Here is a 24,666-nt window from a genome sequence, read left to right on the forward strand (position 1 = left end):
TGACCGTTTTGAGTTTTGTGTGCCCGATGGAGATGTGGGGGGGCTGGTAATCATGGTGGGGAGCTGGCTGATGGAGGACCTCAGTTTTCTTCAGGCTGACTTCCAGGCCAAACATTTTGGCAGTTTCCGCAAAGCAGGACGTCAAGCGCTGAAGAGCTGGCTCTGAATGGGCAACTAAGGCGGCATCGTCTGCAAAGAGTAGTTCACGGACAAGTTTCTCTTGTGTCTTGGTGTGAGCTTGCTGGCGCCTCAGATTGAAGAGACTGCCATCCGTGCGGTACCGGATGTAAACAGCGTCTTCATTGTTGAGGTCTTTCATGGCTTGGTTCAGCATCATGCTGAAGAAGATTGAAAAGAGGGTTGGTGCCAGAACACAGCCTTGCTTCACGCCATTGTTAATGGAGAAGGGTTCAGAGAGCTCATTGCTGTATCTGACCCGACCTTGTTGGTTTTCGTGCAGTTGGATAATCATGTTGAGGAACTTTGGGGGACATCCGATGCGCTCTAGTATTTGCCAAAGCCCTTTCCTGCTCACGGTGTCGAAGGCTTTGGTGAGGTCAACAAAGGTGATGTAGAGTCCTTTGTTTTGTTCTCTGCATTTTTCTTGGAGCTGTCTGAGGGCAAAGACCATGTCAGTAGTTCCTCTGTTTGCGCGAAAGCCGCACTGTGATTCTGGGAGAATATTCTCGGCGTCACTAGGTATTATTCTATTTAGGAGAATCCTAGCGAAGATTTTGCCTGCAATGGAGAGCAACGTGATTCCCCTGTAGTTTGAGCAGTCTGATTTCTCGCCTTTGTTTTTGTACAGGGTGATGATGGTGGCATCACGAAGATCAACTGACAACTGTGTTAATGGATATTTTAACAGTTAACAAACCATAAGACTATGAGGCTGGAGTAAGAATGATGCCATTCAGCCCATTAAGTCTGCTCTGCCATTCAGATCAAAGCTGATGCATTTTTCCTCCCAACCCCATTCTCCAGCCTTCTCCCCATAACCTTTAACAGCCTTACTTATCATCACCCAATCAAACTCTGCTTTAAATCTAGCCAATGTCTTGGTCTTCACAGCCATCTGTGGCAACAAATTCTACAGATTCACCACTCTCAGGCTGAAGAAACTTCTTATCTCTGTTCTAAAGGAATGCCCTTTCATTCTGAGGCAGTGGCCTCTTGTCTTAGACTCTCCCACGAATGGAAACACCCTCTTCACTTCCACACTATCCAGCCCTTTCAATATTTGGAACGTTTCATTGAGATCTGCCCTCATCCTTCTAAACTCCAGCGAGTACAGGCCCAGAGTCATCAAATGCTCCTCATTCGTTAACCCTCTCATTGCAGGGATAATTCTCATGAATCTCCTCTGTACCCTCACCAACACATCCTTCCTTAGATATGGAGCCCAAACCTATTTGCAATGCTACAAATGTGGTCTGACCAACACCTTGTAAAGCCTCAGCAATACATAATTGTTTTCATATTCTATTCCTCTCAAAATGAATGCCAACATTGTATTTGCCTTCCTTACCCATTCAATCTGCAAATCCTGCACTTGGACTTCAAAGCCCCTTTAGATCTCTACTTTCTGAATGATCTCCCCATTTAGAAAATAGTTAATTTCTTTATTCCTTCTTCCAAAATGCATGACCATACACTTTTCTACACTGTATACCATCTGCCATTTCTTTGTCCATTCTCCCAATCTATCCAATCTATTTTGGGCAGTACGGGTCACCCAACTATAGGAAAAGTATCAATAAGATTGAAAGAGTGCAGAAATGATTTAAAAGGATGTTACCAAGATTTGAGGAAATGAGTTACAGGGAAAGGTGTAACAGGTTAGGACTATTCCCTGGGGTGTCAGATATACATACATCAGGGGAAAAAAAACTTTTGGTATCCTCTTTTATGTTATTGGCTAATTTCATTTCCTCCCTTTGCTTTTCTTCATGCCTTCTGTTGGGTGATAACGGCTACTCAATCTTCTGCCTTCCCAATAATCAGCCACCGTTGCCTGAATAATCTTTCTTCTTTTTGGGTGAATTTATCCTGTCTTCTGAATTACTCCCAGAAGCACCTACAATCTTCCCTGCTTGGGTCCCCTTTCAATCAGAGGTTGAACCAAGCCCTGGCTGCAGGACAACATGGAAGGGGGAAATGTTGGAAACACTCATCAATTCAGGCAGTATCTGTGGAGAGTTAAACCTTCATCAGAATATTTTAGCCTTGTGGGGGCGTGGCAAGGTGGCGTAGAGTCTAGACGTGTAATCTCGACCTCTCTGGCCAGACTTTTAAGAACCCGTTTTTAACTCTTTGTTTTCAGGTTTAAATTTTTTTAAACTTAGTTTAAAGTAACAAGGAATTGTTATGGCTATTAATGGTAAAAAGATTAAACCTCAAGTACAGAAGAAACTATATTTTCGGAGTGTTGAAGATTTTGAGCCTAAACAGTCTGCTACAACTTCAGGTTTGCTTTCTTTCAAGCATAAACCACAGAGATTGCCTGTGGGAGCTGAAAAAATGACTACTACTCACCAGGAGAAGGACATCGCTGGAATTACCCGTTCTCAGGAGGAAGGTGCGTGTGCCCCTGATGTGGATCCCGATCCTGGTAGCCTGCTGACTTTAACGGAGGGGGCATGTAAGAAGACAACTCCATTGCTTGAAATACCCCAGGATAATCTCCAATCTGAATATTTTGGTCTTTTTTTGTGAGTTTTTGAAGCAACAACGGGTTGCGGGGGGAGAACAGCGTTGGCCCCCTGAGGAAGTCGGGGTGCAGTTGCTGGGAGTCCAGACCCGCAGTAAAACTGTTAAACTGCCTGTTGTTGAGATGCAGCAGGAGCTGCCGTTACCTGGTTCTGCCACCACGCAAGAGAAAGCAGGGCTGAGCTTTTCCGAATTACAATGTAAACAGCTAAGCCTTATCATTCAGCCTATGTTGAATGAAATGTCTCAGAGGCTCAGTTTGGAAATGGATACAGTTAAAATACGAGTGGAAGCATCTTGTGAGGATTTTAAACAATTTCAGGCTGCTTTTTTGAAATGTCAACAACAAGTGGCTTCTAATACAGAAAAAGTGCTGGAGGTGGAAGAATCCGTTAAAGAATTGCGAGAACGTGAGAGGGTTAGAGAGGAAAGTAGATTATATGGAGAATCAAAGTAGAAGGAATAATGTGAAGATTGTTGGTTTGCCAGAAGGTATGGAAGAACAAGATCCTCTTCGTTTTTTTACCGAATGGATTCCACAAATACTGGGGCAGGAATTTTTCTCTGGAGGTCTGGTATTGGAAAGAGCTCATAGAGCCTTAAGAAGACCTCTACCTGGTCAATCACAGAGACCCGTGATAATTCGATGTTTGAATTATTTAGCAGTGCAAAACGCTAGACAATGACATGCTCCGTTAATGATTCAGAATAGTAGTTTTTTTCTATCCTGATTTGAGTCAAGAGGTTATTCAGCGTCAGTGTCGATTTAATCCAGTTAAAGAAGTTTTGTGGCGTAAAGGTTATAAGTCTACTTTTCGCTATCCGGCAGTGTTGAAGGTGTTTTGTGGAGACTTTCAATCTCAGTTTTTTGAGAAAGTGTGAAGCAATGAATTTTTCTGACTCGTTGCCAGATGTAAGAGGACAAAGACGTAGCCCACCATTGTCTCCTAAAGAAAAATCTGGTTGTTCTGGAAATGGAAGAAATGGCAGAAATGGGAAAAATGGGAATGGAAAGAGTCCGTTTCCTTGAAATGGGGTCGCCGAGTCTGGAATTTCTTGGATTGGTAGAAGAACTTTTTTATTTTTATTTTCTTTTTATGTCATTATGATATCTTGTTGTTATTCTTTGTTTGGGTGGGGGGGAGAAATTTGCTCTATGTTCTACTAGTCATCAGCCATTGGTGGGTGATCCACACCCAACTTTTGTTTAGGGATTACTACCTTTTGGTAGTTTTTTTTGGGTTTATTTTTCTTTTATTTTCTTTTCATTTTATTTAGACTTTAATTTGTGGTTTCTTTTTCTCCTATTGGAGGGCCTATTTACGTTGATCTGAGTCTTTATATATTGATATTATTAGTGTTTAGTAATATTAGTGGATATGTCAAAGTTGAAGTTTGCTACTTTTAATGTTCGGGGTTTAAACAATCCGATTAGGCGAAAGCATATTTTTATCAAGTTCGATCTTTGGTAAAACGTGTGTTTGGCAGAGATATGATTTTACCTGAAATGATTAAATTTGAGACTTTTGGCATAATGAGATGAAATATTGTTTAATAATGGAAAAAATTATATATGTTTCACAGATAATTATAGTTTTTTTTATTAATAGGTGCTTGTTATATTCAGAATATTTATATTTTGATTTATATTGACTAGATTTTAATATGTATGCTTTACTTTTCTTTATTTTTTTCTCTTTTCTTTATGGCTCTCCTTAGGAGAGTTGGCTGAAAGGGGGGGGGGGTTTCTTTCCTTTTTTCTTTCTTTTTTTTTAATATATATAAAATATAATGTTCATGCTTTGTTTATTGTTATATATGTTACTTATTATCTGTATTTTGAACAAATAAATAAAGTTTAAAAATAAAATAATATTTTAGCCTTGCTTTTGCAATCAGGGACTAGGCCTGAGGGAGGGTGAGGGTGAGGACACCCTAGGGAGAGGGAGGAAGCCAGAGTCTTTGAGAGTGAGAAGAGGCCTGAGTCCACGGTAGGGGCACAAGGCCCGTGGGAGTGGGAGGAGGCCTGAGGGAGATGGAGGAGGCCTGAGGGAGAAAGAGGGGGAGGAGGCCTGAATTTGCGGTAGGGACAGGAGGCCTGAAGGAGGGGGAGGGGAGGAGACCTGAGGGAGAGAGTGGAGGCCCAAGGGAGAGGAAGGAGGCCAGAGTGAGAGGGAGTAGGCCTAAGGGAGAGGGAAGAGGAAGAGGCCCAAGGGAGAGGGAGAAGGGGTTCTGAGTTGCTGGTGACACTCCAGCCCCCATGAACACCCCATCCAGCTTCAAATGCTTTCGTGGAACTGGAACTTGCGACTTCCACTGTGGACATTTGACCGCAATGATCAACAGTGAGCAACCTAGCAGCAGCGTAAACCTGTGAACAGAGACAACCGATTATTTGCATCCATTCTGGTAGGTTTGACATTGTGGCTGCTAGAGTTGCAAAGCCTTTATTGATTTTGCATTCCTGCAAACTAAATCTTCCTCTTTAATCATTTGTTTTCTTGATTTGTTAATGGGCTTGTTAAACATTGTCCAAAACCTGTCCCAACTGCCACTTCAGGATAACCTTGTGATGACCTCGCTTCACTGAAGCTCATTACGAATTTTTTGTGGATCTTGCAAAGTAAAATTTCCATGGGGTATCTTCAATGATCTCCTTTCTGTTTCAGGATGGATTTGCCATTATACTCAAGGATGGAATAACATCTTACATATGATGTTGTTTTGTTCGATAGATTTGGGTCTGACACTCGTACAACCAACACACTATTCTGCCACCTTGTCTCCAGGCTGACAGGGTTGGTTGAAGGCAGAAGATGCTGACTCATCACCTTTTTTTATACAACCCACTACCATGGTATCGTCAGTAAATTTGTAGATACACCATCTTCTCCCCACTGTTTAGTGTTCCTCTGAGGCCTTGTAGAACATACTGTTGATTTCTTCTTCAATGACTGTGAGTCTCTTGAAGAGGAGCATTTTGAGAAATCCGTTAGATAGGAACAGATCCTCCTGGAAGTACAACATAGTGATGGCCTGTCTTCAATCAAGTTGTACACACTGCTCGCAGGCATTGAGTTTGAAGATAATTTAATCATTGGTTTGGCATGACACTGACCTTTGACCATTCGATTAGGTCCAATCATGACGCCCATATCCCCAAGATGTACAAAGTTCGGTCACTTTTCTGCTGTTAATTATCCCCATTGTGTAGGCATGGAGTATAATCTGAAGGGACTTGCTGGAAAAGTGAGGAGAACAAAATGGCATTCGTGGAGGTTAATTGTATCAGGATAGATGATGGTCAGTGTTCTTGCTTGAATGAGGGTTTGTTTCTGTGCTGGAGGCACCATGACCACTCATCTAGTTTTGACATGTTTTGTTGTCTCTTCTATCCAACCCTTCCAAAGATGATAAAAAGGAGAGGACTTTCATCCATGTGCAAAAGCGAGAAGGAATCCTTTGACTGCGTAATTGGTTTTCAACCAAGTTCAGAGCTCCCTGCTTTCATTCACCATTCACGCAGAGTCCACGTCAGCTCTTAGGTGTCCTTTCCCTCCCCCAGTTATTTCTTTGCACACCTGCAACTTGATTCTCTCTCACATGCCCATCAATTCCTCTAGAGTCCTTTTTCCTAGTAATGAAACAAAGATGTAACTTGTGTTATGAGCCCAGAGGACTCCAAAACCCAGCAGCAATAGAAATTCACAAGACAATGGTGACTTAAACAAAAGTTGCTTTTAATTTTCTTTAAACAAAAAAACAGGATCAATCTTTAACTTATCATTATTAACTTAACAACTTAACAACCCCCTTCTAATTCTAAGCACACGTATATGTGATGTGTATATATTCAGGAAAGTTCATTGTTTCGCTGTCCAGTCATTCACTTTTCACTTCTCCAAGTTCACTAGTACCAGGCAATTCTTATACTGTGCACAGAATTTAACATTTATGAATTTTCACCGGGCTGGTGTTTAAAGGTGAATGGTTACCACTCAGGAAGGTTCTTACTGGTTTCAGAGAGAGACTTGTTGCTTGTTGGACACACACAAACTCATTTCCTCCAATCAGTCACTTCAATGTCTTGCTGAAGAAACTTGCCCCATTATGGGTTTTCCAAATGATAACCTCCTCTTCAAGGTCACCACAGAGTTCCTCTTGTTTTCCTTATTTCAGGAGAAACACTCTAGCTAGCCAAAGTCAATTCAAGCAAGAACACTGTCCATCACCTATCCTGATACAATTAACCTCCACGAATGCCATTTTGTTCTCCTCACTTTTCCAGCAAGTCCCTTCAGATTATACTCCACGCCTACACAATGGGGATAATTTACAGCAGAAAATTGACCCAACTTTGTACATCTTGGGGATATGGGAGTCATGATTGGACCTAATCAAATGGTCAAAAGTCCTCTTGTAAGGACTACAAGGGTTTTGAACAGACTGAACTCAGAACTCACAACTCATCTTCAAAATGGAGTTTTAACAAGCCTGCCAGCTTGCCATGTTGCAGCCTCAAAACCCACTGTAGAACTGTCTTCTCTCTCTCTCACTCTCTCTCTCTCTCTCTCTCTCTCTCTCTCTCTCTCTCTCTCTCTCTCTCTCTCTCTCACTGTTTGCAAAACCACGTGACCCCTCTTAGAACAACAAACAGCAACCAGACAGATTTCTGGCACCAGAATCAGTTTCTGCCTGGACATCTGTGCTTTAAAGACAATAGTCCCATTCATTCCCCAACATCAGTCCAATTGACACCTACGTGATGTCTCCATAGGCATTCTCCAAAGTTTCTGTAAAGACTCTGTGGACATGAAGTCTCTGCTTATGCATAGGTCTTGCATTTCAAATGAGATGTCTTTTGTGAAATGTTAATGTATGTTTATGAAGTGGCCTACACGAAACCCCCACAATCTATCTCTTTTACAAACATACATACAATATAAAATATAATATAACCTGTCACACTTGCAATAGCCAATGATCCTGCTAGTACAATTTTGGGATGTGGGAAGAAATCAGACCATGGGGAGAAAGGGTGCATATAGATGGTACCCAAGGAGAGGATTAAACTGGGTCTCTGAGACAGTGGAACTGCTTTGCCACTGTGGTGCAATTAGCTATACAAACCCAGGGGAAAAAAATTAGGGAAGTGGACTGGATGTTATGGAATGTAAGCATTGCACTAAGTGATCTCTTCAAGAAGCTGACATGTGTCAAAACTCAAGTATCACTGTCACCTGTGATTACAGAATGTGTCATGTCCATACACCGGGATTTGAATGTTATTTGGGATGAAAATGTTCCCAGAACTGTCAGTGTGAGAAATGTCTTGGGATTTGCTTGCTGAGCTTGAATAGGATGACAGTAAAGGTTGTTGAAAGTTTGTTCCTCATCATGTTGACAGGCATGCCCTTATCAATCACCACATCGATTCACAAGTTGCAAATAATCACGGCTACAAGTGGTTGATTGCTCTGGTGGCAGCAACAAAGAGCAAACACTGACTCCAAATCAACAGAATGATCTTCTTCATTGTCTTTGAAATTCACTCGCTGATCTGAGGAATTGTGGCATACTGTGATAACTAAATAATGAATTTTCAAACAATGGTGGACTACTCTGCATAACGTGCACTGCTACTCCTCAGCAGGACACTCTGCTTTGAGCAGATAGCTGACGCCATGGTGGTTATACTGTTTTGAATTCTGCCAATCTTAGCAACATTGGCACTGGCTGTCAATTGTTTTGACTCAAGATCAGAACATTTGTATTTTACACTGATTTGTCCAAATTGTATTAAAAATGGCAATCAACATTATCCAACCAGCAAAATTCTGTGCCCACCGGTTTGTGCCCAAGATGGCGGCACCATTAATTGGCTGCAGTCACAAGGGGCTGCAGACTCAGGTGAAGTGGAGGACTGGAGTAGGGCACCAGACAATTGGAAGATCACCCTCATCTGAGAAGGAGAAGCGGAGGAGACAACCCAAAGGGATGGTGACTATGGCGGTGGAGCAGTGAGGGGGCTCTGCAGCTGAGGGATCAGTGCATGTGATGGGCTGCTGGCGACTCGAGACAAGGAACCTGTGGATGCTGAAGGCTGCCTCAGACTGCTGTTGGGAGACTCGTGCTGGGCTGCGGACTGCTGGAGATTGGCTCAAACTGGCTGAAGGGGTACCAGGCATTGGAACTATGATGGTGCTGAGTGCATTGAAGGGTTCCTGTCTGTGCCAGAGGCTTGGATCTAGCACTCGGGTTGATGATAGTTTGGACTGGACTCTGTGGCTGCAGGGGCTGTAGAAGCATTGAAGGTGAATCCACGGACCCTCGGTGACTCTGAGAGGATTCTCTTTTCCTTCTTTCTCTCTGACTGTGTCTGACTATATGTCATATTATAAGAGGTGCTTAGGCAATTCCTGGCCAGTGGCGAATCTGTCTGCCTTGCAGCAGGCAAAAAGGAATTTAATGTAATAAGACACTGTTTTATTACCATGATAATAAATTGAATTTTGAATATTGACCAAACTAAAAAATCTGGGACTCTATCCTTCGCTCTGCAACTAGATCTCGACTTCTTCATCAGCAGGCCCATATCAGTGAAGATCTGCAACATCACCTCCTCCTCATTGACCATCAACACGGGGGAACCACAAGGATGCATGCTTAGTCCCTTTTCTAATCTCTGTACACCTATGACTGCGTAGCCAGGTTCAGACCCAACTCAATGTATACATTTACTGATGACACCTCCATCGTGGGCTGAATAACTTGAAATGATGAATTAGAATTTAGGACAATCTTGCTCTCAACATCACCAAGATGAAGGAGCTTACTGTTGATTTTAGAAATGAGAGGACGAGTGACCACACATCTGTCTCCATTGATGGTACAGAGGTGGAGAGAGACACGACCTTCAGGTTCCTGGGACTCCATATTTCAGAAGACATCTACTGGAGCCTGCTCATCAAGGCAACCATGAAGAAAGAAGGCACTCCAATACCTCTACCTAAGAAGATTTTGATATGTTTCTGGATACTTTTTCAAACTTATACAGGTGTACTGTGGAAAGCGTACTCACAAGTTGCATCACAGATGTGTTTGGAAATTCGACTGCCCAGGAATGCAGAAGACTACAGAAGGTAATGAATGTAGCCAGGTCCATCACAGGTTCAAACCTCCTATCAATTGCAGACACCTCTGTGAGTCAGTGCCTCAAGAAGGCAGCTGACATCATAAAGGACGTGTCCTGGTCATAACCTTTTCTCACTGTTGCCTTCCAGATTCAAGAACAGTTTCCTTCCAACAGCGGCATACTTAGCGAAGCGGTTAGTGCCAATGACCTGGATTCAAATCCAGCGCTGATTTTAAGAGATTTGTACATTCTCCCTGTGTCTGTGGGTTTCCTCTCACCTTTCAAAATGTGCAGGTGTGCAGATTAATCGGGGAATATGGGCAGAATGGGCGCCTGGGCCGGAGGGCCCGGTGAAAATTTATTTATTTATTTTTTTAATCTTAGACATACAGCATGGTAACAGGCCCTTTTGGCCTATGAGTCCATGCCATCCAATTAACCTACATCCTTACAGACAGTGTCATTCAAATTGCTGGCGCTGTAAAAGCGCTGCACTAATCGCTACGCCAACCATGCTGCCCATATCTAAATAAAATTAAATTAAAATATCTTGAACTTCTCCTTGTTACACTAATCAAGGACTACTCTAATACCACAAAAGGGCCCCTTTTTATTGCCCTACTGTAATTGAGAATATTTATTTTCTATCCCTTTCCATATAGTAATTTAATGTAATCTATTGGAACTGTTTTTTTTAAAAACTAACTATTTAACTGCAGCGCGACAGAATTATACTTGTGTATATGATCAACTGTTTCAATTACTTTTTGCCTGATGATAGACTATCTCTAATATGGAGTGAATTGCATAATCAGTGCTACTTCGCTTTGATGGAGTTGCCAATTGTGGGTGATAATATTCAATAAATATCCCTAATTCTTTTGCACCATTATACAAGGAGAGTGTTTTATGCAGGGACCTACCTGGCAATGGGTTGGGGGATGCCAGCAGGGACCTACCTGTTGATTGGGGGGTCTAGCAGGTTGCTGGGGGGGGTGGGCTAGAAGGGACCTACTTGTCGCCAGGGATGGGGTTTGTGCATTGCATCTGAAAGTGCTGCTTTTATTGCGTGGAGAGTCACTAGCGAGCATCAAGCTAGATGCTAGTGACGCTTGACGCACACTAGTGATGCGGGTGTGGAGTAACGGCGAGCGATGGCCGCAAGAGTATGGTGAGGCACAGCACCTCACTTGGTGGTGGAGACATGCCTGTGAATGCCCTCCCTTGGTGCTGACCTTGGTGGTGGATGATTGCTTCTCAGACTGGAGGTCTATGACTAGTGGTGTGTCCTGGTAACCTCTTCAATAAACTTTATAAGATCGGTTAAACATGACTTACCACACACAAAGCCATGTTAACTATCCCTAATCAGTCCATGGCAATCCAAATAATTATATATCTGATTTATTAGAACACCTTCCAATAATTTATCTACTACTGTCATCAGACTCATTTGCCTATAATTTCTAGGGTTACTTTTTGAGGCTTTTTTAAACAACAGAACAACGTGGGCTACCCTCCAAATCTCTGGCACCTCACCACTGGCTAAGGACATCTTAAATATTTCTGTCAGAGCTCCTGCAATTTGTACACTAGCCTCCCTCAAGGCCTGAGGGAATAACTTGTCAGGCCCTAGAGATTTATCCACCCTTATTTGCTTTAAGACAGCAAGCACTTCCTCCTCTTTTATCTATAGAGGTTCCATGATCTTACTGCTTGTTTTCCTTTCTTCTCATGACTCTGTGGCCTTTTCCTGAGTGAATACTGATTAAAAAAAAACATTTAAGATCTCTCCCATCTCTTTTGGCTCCATACAAAGCCGAACACTCTGATTTTTAAGGAGATCAGTTTTGTTCCTTACTATCCTTTTTCCTCTTAATATACCTGTTATAATGTGAGCTGTTTTTAAAGTGAGGCTGGGAAGGGTTTTACTTCCTGTGTGCCTTGTATATAGATTGGAGGCCATGCTGTGTGTTACAGACGAAAAAGACAAGTTTCATTATCTGTCTATCTATTGTTTTGCTGTTGCAGATAAAGATTTTATTTCAAGCTTGAACTTGTCAAATGCTTCTTTTTTGAAGCAGAAGTTACCACATATTTTTGGTGATGAGGTGAACTGGTTTTGTGGCAATGTTGACCTGTTTCAAGCTGGATCTGTGTGCTTGGCTATGTTCGGGATTATCGGTGAATTCGTGGAAGGAAATGAAGATTGGCTGGAGTATGAAGAGAGGTTGGGATGCTTTTTCTGTGCTAATGGAATTACTGTGGTGGCTAAGAAACACTCTCTTCTCCTGAGTGTTTGTGGGGTAAAGACTTATTAGTTGATAAGGAACTTAGCCACATCTTTTTTTTTTGAATATTTTATTTATAATTTTTCACACAGGCCTGTACACTCATATACCGCGTCCTGCCAACGATGGCGGTTCACAATCTCATATACATGTACATGTACTCCTTTTCTCTATGACTATATATACAAGCCCGCGTCATTACCCACCCCCTCCCCCACCTATAAAACTAAACGATTCATTCATACTACAATGTCAATAACAATAACACACATTAACATTAAGGAAACGAATAAGAATACAAATAATAAAAAAAGAAACAAATAAAAGAAACAGGGACTATCACGGTTCAATGGACAGCTTCCGGGTCAGTGCTCATTCTAGACTTTCCTTGATCGGGATCAGTGCAGGAGAGAGGGAGTTGTAGCAGAGGACGGTAAAACAATCACCTCCATGCACCTATGTAGTGCCAAATCGTCTGAAAGGTGCTGTACTTGTTTCTCAGATTGTAAGTTATTTTCTCTAGGAGTACGCAACTTTGCATTTCCTTGTTCTATCGCTTGATACTAAGAATAGAGTCAGACTTCCAAGTCACCGCAATGCACTTCCTGGCCACTGCAATGCGATTAACACAAATTGGATTTGAAATTTGGACAGCTTCATTGTCCAATATATTTCCCAACAGGAACAACTCTGGGTCCTGAGGGAACTGTTTACCTATAATTTTCTCCAGGACTTGGCCTAGATCTACCCAAAAGGACTTCACCTTGTCACATGACCAGGTTGCATGCACAACCGTCCCGGTTGCAACACCGCACCTAAAGCATTGATTCGGGAGTTCTGGTTTTGATCTATTGATTTTCTGCGGCATTATGTGCAACTGGTGCAAAAAGTTAGACTGGACCAGCCTGTACCTTACATTAATGACCATGCTTTCCCAGCATCTTGGTATGTGGTATTAATAATGATGCCATACAATGCAACTTGTTGGGGGAAAACCCACCGCTGACTTTCAAGAAAGCCCTAAAGATTGCCTAAGGCATGGAGATGGTGACTAATAATGCCAGAAAGGACATGGGAGGGGGTCATATTCAGCAGCAATATACCAAGTCAGGAGGGAGACTGGTATACAGGCAAAGGGGGTGAAATATTTTCAGTGTGGAGGGTCGAACGATGCAAATAACAGCAAATTGAAAGACACTGTCTGCTATGGTTGTGGCAAAAAAGGACATTTAGCTAAGAAGTGCAGGAGTTCAAAGGATCAGGTTAAACCTGGGCAGAGGAAAACTCAATGGGCTCTGGCAGCCACACACTACCAAGAAGAAGCAGATGAAGGGACAATGCGTGTTTACATTATGTTTGGAGTGGAAACCATATTCTGTCATGGTCACCATCAGAGGAAAGGATATTAAGTTTGAGATAGGTTCAAGGGCCACAGTATTGGTCATCAGTGAGGTGACCTCCAACCTGCCTACCATCAGACTATCAAAGCTCAAACTCAGGACCTTTACGGGGCAGTACATACCTCATTTAGGGGTGTTATATTTCAGCTGGGGGTCAGAAGGAAGAAGCCAGGCTGGTGATAGCTAAGAGTAGTGGGCCCAGTCTTTTGGGCCACAGTTGGCTTTGCAAAATCTGGCTCAACAGGCATGAAATTAAGTTTGCACACATGGCGGAGGACATTCTACAGCAGTACAGTGATGTTTTTAGGGATGAGCTGAGCACATTGAAGGGCATGACAGTGAAATTCAATGTTGGCCCTGAGGCCACACCACTTTTTTTAAGCCCAGGCCATTGCCCTACGCCATGAAAGACAAGGTGGAGGAGGAAATGAAAGGTTGACAGTGGTTGAGTATCATTGAATCCATCCAATTTTCCAGGTGGGCGGCTCCCATTGTTCCAGTTTTGAAAGACAAAATAGTGAGGATATGTGGGGACTATAAGCCTTCAGTGAATCAGGTCTTTAAGCTGGAGGAGTATCCATTGCCATGGGTGGATGATCTATCTGACCTGTCAGGGGGTAAGCTATTCACAAAGCTGGATATGAGCCATGCTTACCAACAGTTTTTGCTCGATGAGGATTCAAAGGAGTATGTCACAATTAACACGCATAAGGGATTATTGAAATACAATTGTCTGATGTTTGAAGTGGGGTCCAGTCCCCCCATTTTCCAAAGGACAATGGACACTTTGCTGCAGGGGATTCTGCAGGTAGTGGTGTATCTGGATGATACTTTGATCATGGGGACCATGGAGGTGGACCATCTGGCTAACTTGGAACAGGTGTTGAAAAGGTTCTCAGATGCAGGACTGGGATTGAAACACAGCAAATGTGTGCTCCTGACACTGAGTGTGACCTGCCTGGGACACAAGATCACAGCTGAGGGGCTCTGCCCAGAGAAGGACAAAGAGAGAGCTATCAAGGAGGCTCCAGCCTAAAGGGTGTTATGGAACTTAGATTATTTTTGGCATGATGAATTATTATGGCAAGTTTCTTCCTGACCTCTCAAGGGTTTTTTCCCCACTGTATAAGCTGTTGCAAAATAGCACCAAGTGACAGTGGACTGAAGAGCAGGAGGAAGCTTTCAAGGACATGAAAGAACTCCTTCACTCAGCGAAGCTGCTGGTTCACTATGAGCCAGATAAGGAGATCGCCCTTTCATGTGATGCCTTGCCCTGTGGAGTAGGGGCAGTTCTCTCACCTGTTATGGAGGACCCATTCAGAAAAGCCTATTGGTTTTGTTTCATGTACCCTAACAGCTGCTGAGAAGGGATATTCACAGCTAGACAAAGAAGGTCTGGCCATTGTTTTTGTGATCAAACATTTTCATCAGTACCTCCATGGATGTGCATTCACAATTTATACAGATCCATAAACCACTGTTGAGCCTGTTCAGTGGGACAAGATGTGTCCCACCACAAACCTCAGTTAGGATACAGCGTTAGATTCTCACATTGTCAGCTTACCAATATGCTATTGTTTACAGAGCAGGTGGGCATAATGCAAATGCCAATGTGTTGAGTTGTCTATCTTTACCTGAGAAACCAGATACTACATATGTACCTTCAGAGGCAGTGTTTTCATTGGAGAGGCTGTCAGAGACACCTATAAAAGTGATTCAGATGAAGCAGTATAGAGAGAGAGAGAGAGAGAGAGAGAGAGAGAGACCCTGTCCTGTCTCAAGTCAAGACTTACCTTTTATAAGGATGTGTCAGTATTGTGGAAGGACGGGAACTGAAGCCTTATACCAAATGTAAGACAGAATTGAGTCTGCAGTATGGGCCAGAGACCAAGACACATCCTGATACATCTGTTGAAGTATCAGGACCGGGATAAAATCCTATGCTGCGCTGTGAGCAAGAAAGGACAAGAGCCCCATTAAGTATGACAACAGGCGAATGTTAAATTTTTCCAGACCTAAGTGCAGATCTAATGAAATGGAGGAGGGAGTTTGACCAGGTAAACCAGGTCTGAGAAAATCCCATTTGCCTTGCTTCACCCAGCAACACTGAGGGTTGTACTCCCTGATGGAAGGGAGAGATTCTTCAAGGCACCCAGTGAAGCAATGACTCTCTTGCATAATTGGCCAGGAGGAAAATAAAATAGTGAGCAAGAGCAGGTGGAGAATAATTGGATAGGCAATCGTGGTCTTCACAAACTGTTGAGGATATGTGCCTTAAACTGTTGTCACTTTTCCCACCCACAATAGATAGATGAGTTCCAATCTAAATCAATTTAAACTGATTAGTTCTTTATGGTGACTGATTTTCACAATAATTGTTTCTGAATTGAGTGCTTTTCAAAAAAAAATGTTGTATTCAAAATTGAATAATCTTATATAATAATAGTTTATATATTTTGGATGGGAGCCCCAGGCCGCACAAAATATGCTGAACTCAATCAGAGATATTTCAGACTCTGGCACCAGGAAGGCAATATACCATCTGGGATATTTGATCTCTTGGACAGAACTTCTTATCTGTCCCTCTAACTATAGAATCTCCTATCACTACAGCTTACCTCTTTTCCTCCCTTCCCTTCTTTGCAACAGGACCACAGTCTGTGTCAGAGACCTGAACTCTGTGACTTGTCCCTGGTATGTCCCCCCCCCTCCCCTATAATGGTATACTTGTTATTGAGGGGAACAGCCTGTTCCTCCTCCATCTCCTGATTGTCTACTCCAATGTTCTAAACCTTTTTCTTTACCACTTTAAGTATTGCCTATGCCATCGGTGCTCTGTGATTAGTAAGGGATTGCTTAAGGTGGTATGTGGGTGGAAAGAAAAAGTTTGAACCCACTGTTTTAATTGTATCTAATTGACTCATTATGTGCATGGTTTCGGAACTCCAAAGGAAATTGCCCAATGACAATTTTTCTCAAGCAAAATATTTCAGTAACAATTGGGTCTAGAGCAGTGGTTCTCAACCTTCCCTTCCCACTCACATACCACCTTAAGCAATCCCTTACTAATCACAGAGCACCTATGGCATAGGGATTATTTAAAGTGGAATGGGAGTGGAAAGAAAAAGGTTGAGAACCACTGGATTCCAACTTTGAAGTAAGACTTGTCTGGCTCAGGGTGTTGTGTAAGCAGTTCTGCTTGCTTCTTTGGCCTTTAAGTAAGGCATGAAGCAATGGTCTGGCTTAAGTCTTGGTTCATTCTTGGCCAGTACATCACCTCTCGACCTCTATGTTTGCATTTTTCCTCACCAACATGACCTTCATGTATCTTCTGGAGCATTTCCTTGCATAGCGATACTGGAATCAAAAATCTGTTCTCTTTTAAGACCATATCTTTCGCAACTGACAGTTTATCTCTGCTTGCCCAATAATCCCGAATACCCATTGGATGGCCATTCTTAGCTGCTGGCCATCCTTTCTGTATTGTTTCTTTGAACCCTTTCATTGTTTCATCTGTCTCTGTTGCTTTCCTGTTCTATCCCAGGATTCTGGAAATGAGGTCATAAACATGTCAGCATAGGCCTGTATCTCCATGTTAACCTCTTGGTCACTCTTTTCTTACTTGTCAACTGCTTGAGACAGTGCATCAGCTGCAAACGTGTATTTTCTTGGTGTGTAGTTCATTTTCACATTGTAATTCTGGAGCCTTATCAACATGTGCTGTACCCTCATGGGACAGTCATTCAGTGTTTTGGACATAATTGAAACCAGTGGTTTATGGTCTGTCTCTATTTCAAGAGCTTGTCCATAGACGTATTGATGGAATCTTTTGTATGCACAAGTGCTGGCAAGAAGCTCTTTCTCTATTTGTTAATAGTTGGCTTCTGCACTTGTTGAAGCCCTTGTTGCATAGGCCACAGATTGCTGTGTGTCCTCATACTGCTGCAGTAGTACTGCTCCAAGACCATGTCAGGATGCATCAGCCGAGATCCTGGAGCACCTATCGGATCATAAAATTTTAGTACAGGCTCTTCTGTTAGGACTTTTTTGAGTGCCTTTTAAAACTTAATTTATTGAAAAATTATTGGTAAACATGCCGAATAAATTTCACAACAAAATTATATTAATCACTGTATTATCCTTCCATGTACTTGCTATACATTTTCGAGATACAGACAATGCTAAATATACAAATGCAATTTAGAATTTATCCAAAACCAATCCTTTTAAAGGAATCACATAACCCAATAAAAAACAGATGGATCTAATGGTAACTTAAACTTATACAATTTTTCCCAAAATTAACTTAATTTCTTCCCAAAATGGTTATACATACATACAGGACCAAACAGCATGTAAAAAAGTTCCAACACCCACGCCACATCTAAAACAGGAATATGAATTACTAAAGCCATATTTTTTCAATTTCTCAGGAGTTAAATATAACTGATGTAAATAGTTATAATTAACCATTCCATATTGTACATTCGTCAATCTAGTAACACTGTCATGACACATATCCATCCAGTAGTCTTCAGGAAAAACAAAAGTTAAGTCATTTTCCCATTTAAGCTTAGATTTCTCCCATTCTGATTTGTCCATATTATCTTGTAATACTTGATACATAACTGAAATATTGCCCTTTTTAGGCATAGAAGAAATCAAGGACTCAAACTCCGACGATACAGGTAAAATCATCTCTCTACCATACATTTTTTTACCAGTGACCGAAGTTGATAATAAACAAATAAAGAAGCTTCATCAATATCAAAACGCTCTTTCAATTGAGTAAAAGAAAGAAATTGACCTGCTACAAAACAATCCTGCAATATTTTTATACCCTTAAAGTCCCAATTCTTTAAATGACTATTAAATAATGAAAAAGGAATAACCTGATTATTATATAATGGCATTAAAATAGATAATTTACCTTTTGATCCTATAATCTTATTCTTTTTTGTCCATAACATCCATAGATGTTTTAATATCAGCACATTATCTTTGGCTTGGATTCGCGGACGAAGATTTATGGAGGGGTAATGTCCACGTCAGCTGTAGGCTCGTTTGTGGCTGACAAGTCCGATGCGGGTCAGGCAGACACAGTTGCAGCGGTAGTAAGGGAAAATTGGTTGGTTAGGGTTGGGTGTTGGGTTTTTCCTCCTTTGTCTTTTGTCAGTGAGGTGGGCTCTGCGATCTTCTTCAAAGGAGGTTGCTGCCCGCCGAACTGTGAGGCGCCAAGATGCACGGTTTGAGGCGATATCAGCCCACTGGCGGTGGTCAATGTGGCAGGCACCAAGAGATTTCTTTAGGCAGTCCTTGTACTTCTTCTTTGGTGCACCTCTGTCACGGTGGCCAGTGGAGAGCTCACCATATAACATGATGTTGGGAAGGCGATGGTCCTCCATTCTGGAGATGTGACCTACCCAGCGCAGTTGGATCTTCAGCAGTGTGGATTCGATGCTGTCGGCCTCTGCCATCTCGAGTACTTCGATGTTAGGGATGAAGTCGCTCCAATGAATGTTGAGGATGGAGCGGAGACAACGCTGGTGGAAGCATTCTAGGAGACGTTGATGATGCCGATAGAGGACCCATGATTCGGATCTGAACAGGAGTGTGGGTATGACAACGGCTCTGTATACGCTAATCTTTGTGAGGTTTTTCAGTTGGTTGTTTTTCCAGACTCTTTTGTGTAGTCTTTCAAAGGCGCTATTTGCCTTGGCGAGTCTGTTGTCTATCTCATTGTCAATCCTTGCATCCGATGAAATGGTGCAGCCGAGATAGGTAAACTGGTTGACCGTTTTGAGTTTTGTGTGCCCGATGGAGATGTGGGGGGCTGGTAGTCATGGTGGGGAGCTGGCTGATGGAGGACCTCAGTTTTCTTCAGGCTGACTTCCAGGCCAAACATTTTGGCAGTTTCCGCAAAACAGGACGTCAAGCACTGAAGAGCTGGCTCTGAATGGGCAACTAAAGCGGCATCGTCTGCAAAGAGTAGTTCACGGACAAGTTGCTCTTGTGTCTTGGTGTGAGATTGCAGGCGCCTCAGATTGAAGAGACTGCCATCCGTGCGTTACCGGATGTAAACAGCGTCTTCATTGTTGAGGTCTTTCATGGCTTGTTTCAGCATCATGCTGAAGAAGATTGAAAAGAGGGTTGGTGCAAGAACGCAGCCTTGCTTCACGCCATTGTTAATGGAGAAGGGTTCAGAAAGCTCATTGCTGTATCTGACCCGACCTTGTTGGTTTTCGTGCAGTTGGATAACCATGTTGAGGAACTTTGTGGGCATGCGAGGCCCTTTCCTGCTCACGGTGTCGAAGGCTTTGGTGAGGTCAACAAAGGTGATGTAGAGTCCTTTGTTTTGTTCTCTGTACTTTTCTTGGAGCTGTCTGAGGGCAAAGACCATGTCAGTAGTTCCTCTGTTTGCACGAAAGCCGCACTGTGATTCTGGGAGAACATTCTCGGCGACACTGGGTATTATTCTATTTAGGAGAATCCTAGCGAAGATTTTGCCTGCAATGGAGAGCAGCGTGATTCCCCTGTAGTTTGAGCAGTCTGATTTCTCGCCTTTGTTTTTGTACAGGGTGATGATGATGGCATCACGAAGGTCCTGAGGCAGCTTTCCTTGGTCCCAGCAGAGCTTGAAAAACTCATGCAGTTTGGCATGCAGAGTTTTGCCGCCAGCCTTCTAGACCTCTGGGGGATTCCATCCATACCTGGTGCTTTGCCACTTTTCACTTGTTCAATTGCCTTATATGTCTCTTCCCGGGTGAGGACCTCATCCAGCTCTAGCCTTAGGGGCTGTTGAGGGAGCTGGAGCAGGGCGGATTCTTGGACTGAGCGGTTGGCACTGAAAAGAGATTGGAAGTGTTCTGACCATCGGTTGAGGATGGAGATCTTGTCGCTGAGGAAGACTTTGCCGTCTGAGCTGCGCAGAGGGCTTTTGACTTGGGGTGAGGGGCCGTACACAGCCTTTAGAGCTTCGTAAAAACCCCTGAAGTCGCCAATGTCCGCGCTGAGCTGGGTTCGTTTGGCGAGGCTAGTCCACCACTCATTTTGGATACTTCTGTAATAAATCTATATTCTACCAAAATATAAATTGACGTACTGCAATTTCAGAAATGCATGCCTTCTCAACTTTAGCCCAACTTGGAGGTTGATCTAAATCCATCAAACCACTAATAAATTTAAGTTGGGCTGCTTCATAATAATTCTGAAAATGAGGTAATTGCAATCCACCTAATGCATACTTCCAAGTAAGCTTATTTAATTCTACCCCTTGGTAATTTACCTTTCCATAGAAATTCCCTAGTGACTTTATTTAAATCCTGGAAAAAGTTCCTTGTAAGAAAACATGGTATTGATTGAAACAAATACTGGATATGTGGAAAAAATATTCATTTTAATACAATTAACCCAGCCAATTAAAGTTAATGGAAGGTCTTTCCACTTAATTAAATCTGGTTTTATCTTTTTCAACACTGGTACATAATTTAATTTATATAAAGATTGGTACTCAGTATTCACAATTATTCCTAAATATTTAATTTTATCTGTCCATTTCAAATTAATAACATTTTTTAAAACTAAATAATCTCCTTCACCTACTGGTAAAATTTCACTTTTATCCCAATTTACTTTATACCCAGATAATGATCCATACTGTAATAAACATTCCCATAAATGCGGCAAAGATTGTTCCAGATTTGTTAAATATATCAAAACATAATCTGAAAATAAATTAATCTTGTACTCTTTGTCCAGAACTCTCATCCCTTGTATCTGCTCATTTTGCCATATTAATTGAGCTAACAGTTCAATGACCAACGCAAACAGGGCTGGTGACAATGGACAACCCTGTCGAGTAGAATGTGTTAATTTAAATGACGACGAAATCTGTCCATTTGTCACCATTCTAGCAGTCGGGTTTGTATATAAAGCTTTAACCCAGCCAATAAAAAAGGGGTCAAATTTAAACTTTTCCAAGACCTTAAATAAAATATTCCATTCGACCCTATCAAAAGCTTTTTCTGCATCAGGTGCAACCACCATTGGATGGTTGAGCTGCCGTCGGTATACTTTGATCAAACTAATTAATCAAAGAATGTTATCTGAAGCATGTCTATTTTTAATAAAACCTGTTTGATCTACATGTATCAATTTAGCTAAATATTTAGCAAGCCAATTTGCTAACAATTTAGCTATTATTTTATAGTCCAAATTCAATAAAGAAATAGGTCTATACAAAGACACCTTTAGTGGATCTCTATCTTTCTTTGAAATTACAGTAATTAAAGCACTAGAAAAAGATTCTGGTATCTCATAATGTTCAGTCACTTGTTGTAATACCTCCCCAAACACTGAGGATAAATCTTCATAAAAAACTTTGTATATTCCACCGAAAACCCATCATCGCCTGGTGACTTACCATTGGGTCTTTCCATCATAGTGGTCTTAATTTATAGGTCTGTGAACGGTGCTTCCAAATCTATAATATCCTCTTCATCTAATGCTGATAACTTTAATGTAGATAAAAAAGAATCAATAGATCCATTATCCTGTTTCCCCTCAGAAGTATATATTTTTAATAAAATGAATAAAACTGTTCACTGATTTCCCGAGTAACAGTTGAAATCTTTTTAACAGCATTAATAACCCTTGAAGTCTGCTCCTTCTTTAACTGCCATGCAAGTACTTTATGTGCCTTCTCACCCCACTCATAATATCGTTGTTTGGTTCGATTAAGTAAACATTCAAATTGATAAGTCTGTAAAGTATTATATCACAATTTTAATCTTTAATCAAAGCTATCTTCTGATCTTCTGACACTCCCTTCTGAAATTCCTTCTCCAGTTCATCAATCTGCTTTTCTTATTTAATAGTTTCAGCCATATACCCTTCCTTAATCTTAGTAGCGTAACTAATTATTTGTCCTCTTAAATAAGCCTTTAATGCATCCCATACTACAAATCTACTTTGAACAGAGTTAACATTTTCCGTTAAGAAAAATCAATCTGTTTCTTAACAAAAGCAACAAACTCAGGTTTTTTCAACAACATTGTATTAAACCTCCATCTATAAGATGGACGTATCACCTCTGAACTTTCATAAGAAAAAAAAAGAATGATCAGATATTACTCTACTTTTATAATCTGCCTGCAATACCGTGTAAATGTGCTGATATTAAAAAAAATCTATTCTAGAAAAGGAATCATGCCTAGAAGAATAAAAGGAAAAATCTTTCTCTGTAGGATTAATCCTTCTCCAAATATCTACCAAATTTAAGTCTTTCATTAAAGCCCCAATTTGTATCACTATCTTTGATTTCCTAATACATTTTGGGAATTTATCCATCAATGGGTCCAAAACACAATTAAAATCTCCCTCAACTAGAATATTTTCATTAGCTTGACTTAGTAGTAAAAAAAGCATCTGAAATAAAACATTAATCATTTACATTAGGTGCATAGACATTAAGTAAGGTCCAAAGTTCATTAAAGATTGTACAGTTCACTTTTAAAACCCTCCCAGCATACCCCTCTACATTCTGTAACTCAAAAGATAGATTCTTATGAACTAAAATCAATATACCTTTGGCCTTTGAAGGAGAAAAAACATGACCAACCCAATCTCTTTTCAATTTCAAATGTTCTTTTTCAGTCAAATATGTTTCTTGTAAAAAAGCAATATCAATTTTCATTTTCTTTTAATATAAGATAAAACTCACTTTCGCTTAATTGGATTATTTAATCCATGAATATTAAAAGTTGCAAACTTCAAACTAGACATTTTAATAAACTATACAAAAAACGTAATACAAAAGAAATGTTCTCCTGTTGATAAACAAAATCTACTCTCCCCCCCCCCTAATGTTATAAAACAGTTAATATGTAAAGGAATACAATTAATCCCCTCCCCCAAAAAAGAAAAAAAAGCACCCAAAGGTAGTAATTCCCTAAAACACTGGGTGTGGTACACCCCACCAGTGGCAGATGACTATCAAAGATATCAGTGCCATCCACCTAGCCCCAGCCAGAAATACAATATATATAATAATGTAATTCAACATCATTAATATATTCAGCCCTGGGATTCCAGTCCCAAAGATTGATTTGAATCTTCAACATCACTAGGACTGTGTGTCAAAGCCTCCTTCTTCCCATCTTTCCCATTCTTCCCATTCTTTCCATTCTGTCCATGTCCACTGGCCCTTCCTTTAGGTGACGACGGTGAGATTCTTCCACATAGATCCGGTAATGAATTAGCAAAAACCAATGCATCATGGTCATTCTCAAAAAAATTGAGATTGATAATTGCCATAAAAGACATTCAACACTGCAGGGTATCGAAAAGCAAATTTATATCCTTTCCGCCACAGCACATCTTTAGCCGAGTTAAATTCACGTCGATGTCTGATAATTTCTTGACTCAAATCAGCAAAGAAGAAAATTTGTCTTGCCTTCTGTACCGCAAGCCGTAAAATCATTTCTCTATTCTGATAATTCAAGCACCGAATTAACACTGCTCATGATGGTTGACCGGGTAACTGTTTCCTCCTCGACGCTCTATGTGCTCTTTCCAATACCAAACCACCCGGAAAGAACTCTTTACCTAACATCTCAGGGATCCAATCCTTAAAAAATTTTATTGGATCCACACCTTCAATATCTTCCGGAAGGCCCACAATTTTTAGATTATTTCTCTGGCTTGATTTTCCAATGAATCAATTTTTAAAAATAATTCTCTCTTCTGAATTCCCCAATCCATGAATGATTCTTCCATTTTTTCTATATTACGTAGAACTTGGTCTTTACATTCAGAAAAAGCTGTCTCAAATTTTAAAAAATTCTCCTGTACCACATCTACTGAATTAAGGCATTTATTAACATCTTTCTTAAGCGTAGATATTGTAGATTGCATTTGGGTCATTTGATGAGACATAGTAATAAGCAATCCATTCCAGCACAGTAATAATAGAGTTCAGTCTGGATTCCAGTGCCACATCTTGAGACCCACCTTCTTCAAGCTCCTCCTCCAGTTGTTCCTGCAAACTAGCTATATAAGGTAAATCCTATCAAGACTTTCCCCATGTGGCTGCGTGTTTGGACACCCGACAATGGCACCCTGACCACGTCAG

The 24,666-nt window shown here is 41.2% G+C and overlaps 1 protein-coding gene across 7 annotated transcripts in view; it reads left to right on the forward strand.

Annotated features, from left to right (window-relative positions):
• LOC138754998 (craniofacial development protein 2-like) overlaps nt 1-24,666 on the forward strand; it is a 218,839-nt gene that overhangs the window by 60,837 nt on the left and 133,336 nt on the right. For 2 of the 7 annotated variants that reach the window (XM_069920127.1, XM_069920118.1), the window contains one exon: nt 18,185-18,223. The exons of 4 other annotated variants lie outside the window; for them this stretch is intronic. The gene's annotated coding sequence lies outside the window, so the exon portion shown is untranslated. Of the gene's footprint in view, nt 1-2,484; nt 4,441-18,184; nt 18,224-24,666 lie in introns of those variants that run through there. One more of the 7 variants, XR_011351988.1, reaches the window with a different exon arrangement.

The sequence above is a fragment of the Narcine bancroftii genome, chromosome 1 (genome assembly GCF_036971445.1).
Source record: "Narcine bancroftii isolate sNarBan1 chromosome 1, sNarBan1.hap1, whole genome shotgun sequence".
Taxonomy (NCBI): domain Eukaryota; kingdom Metazoa; phylum Chordata; class Chondrichthyes; order Torpediniformes; family Narcinidae; genus Narcine; species Narcine bancroftii.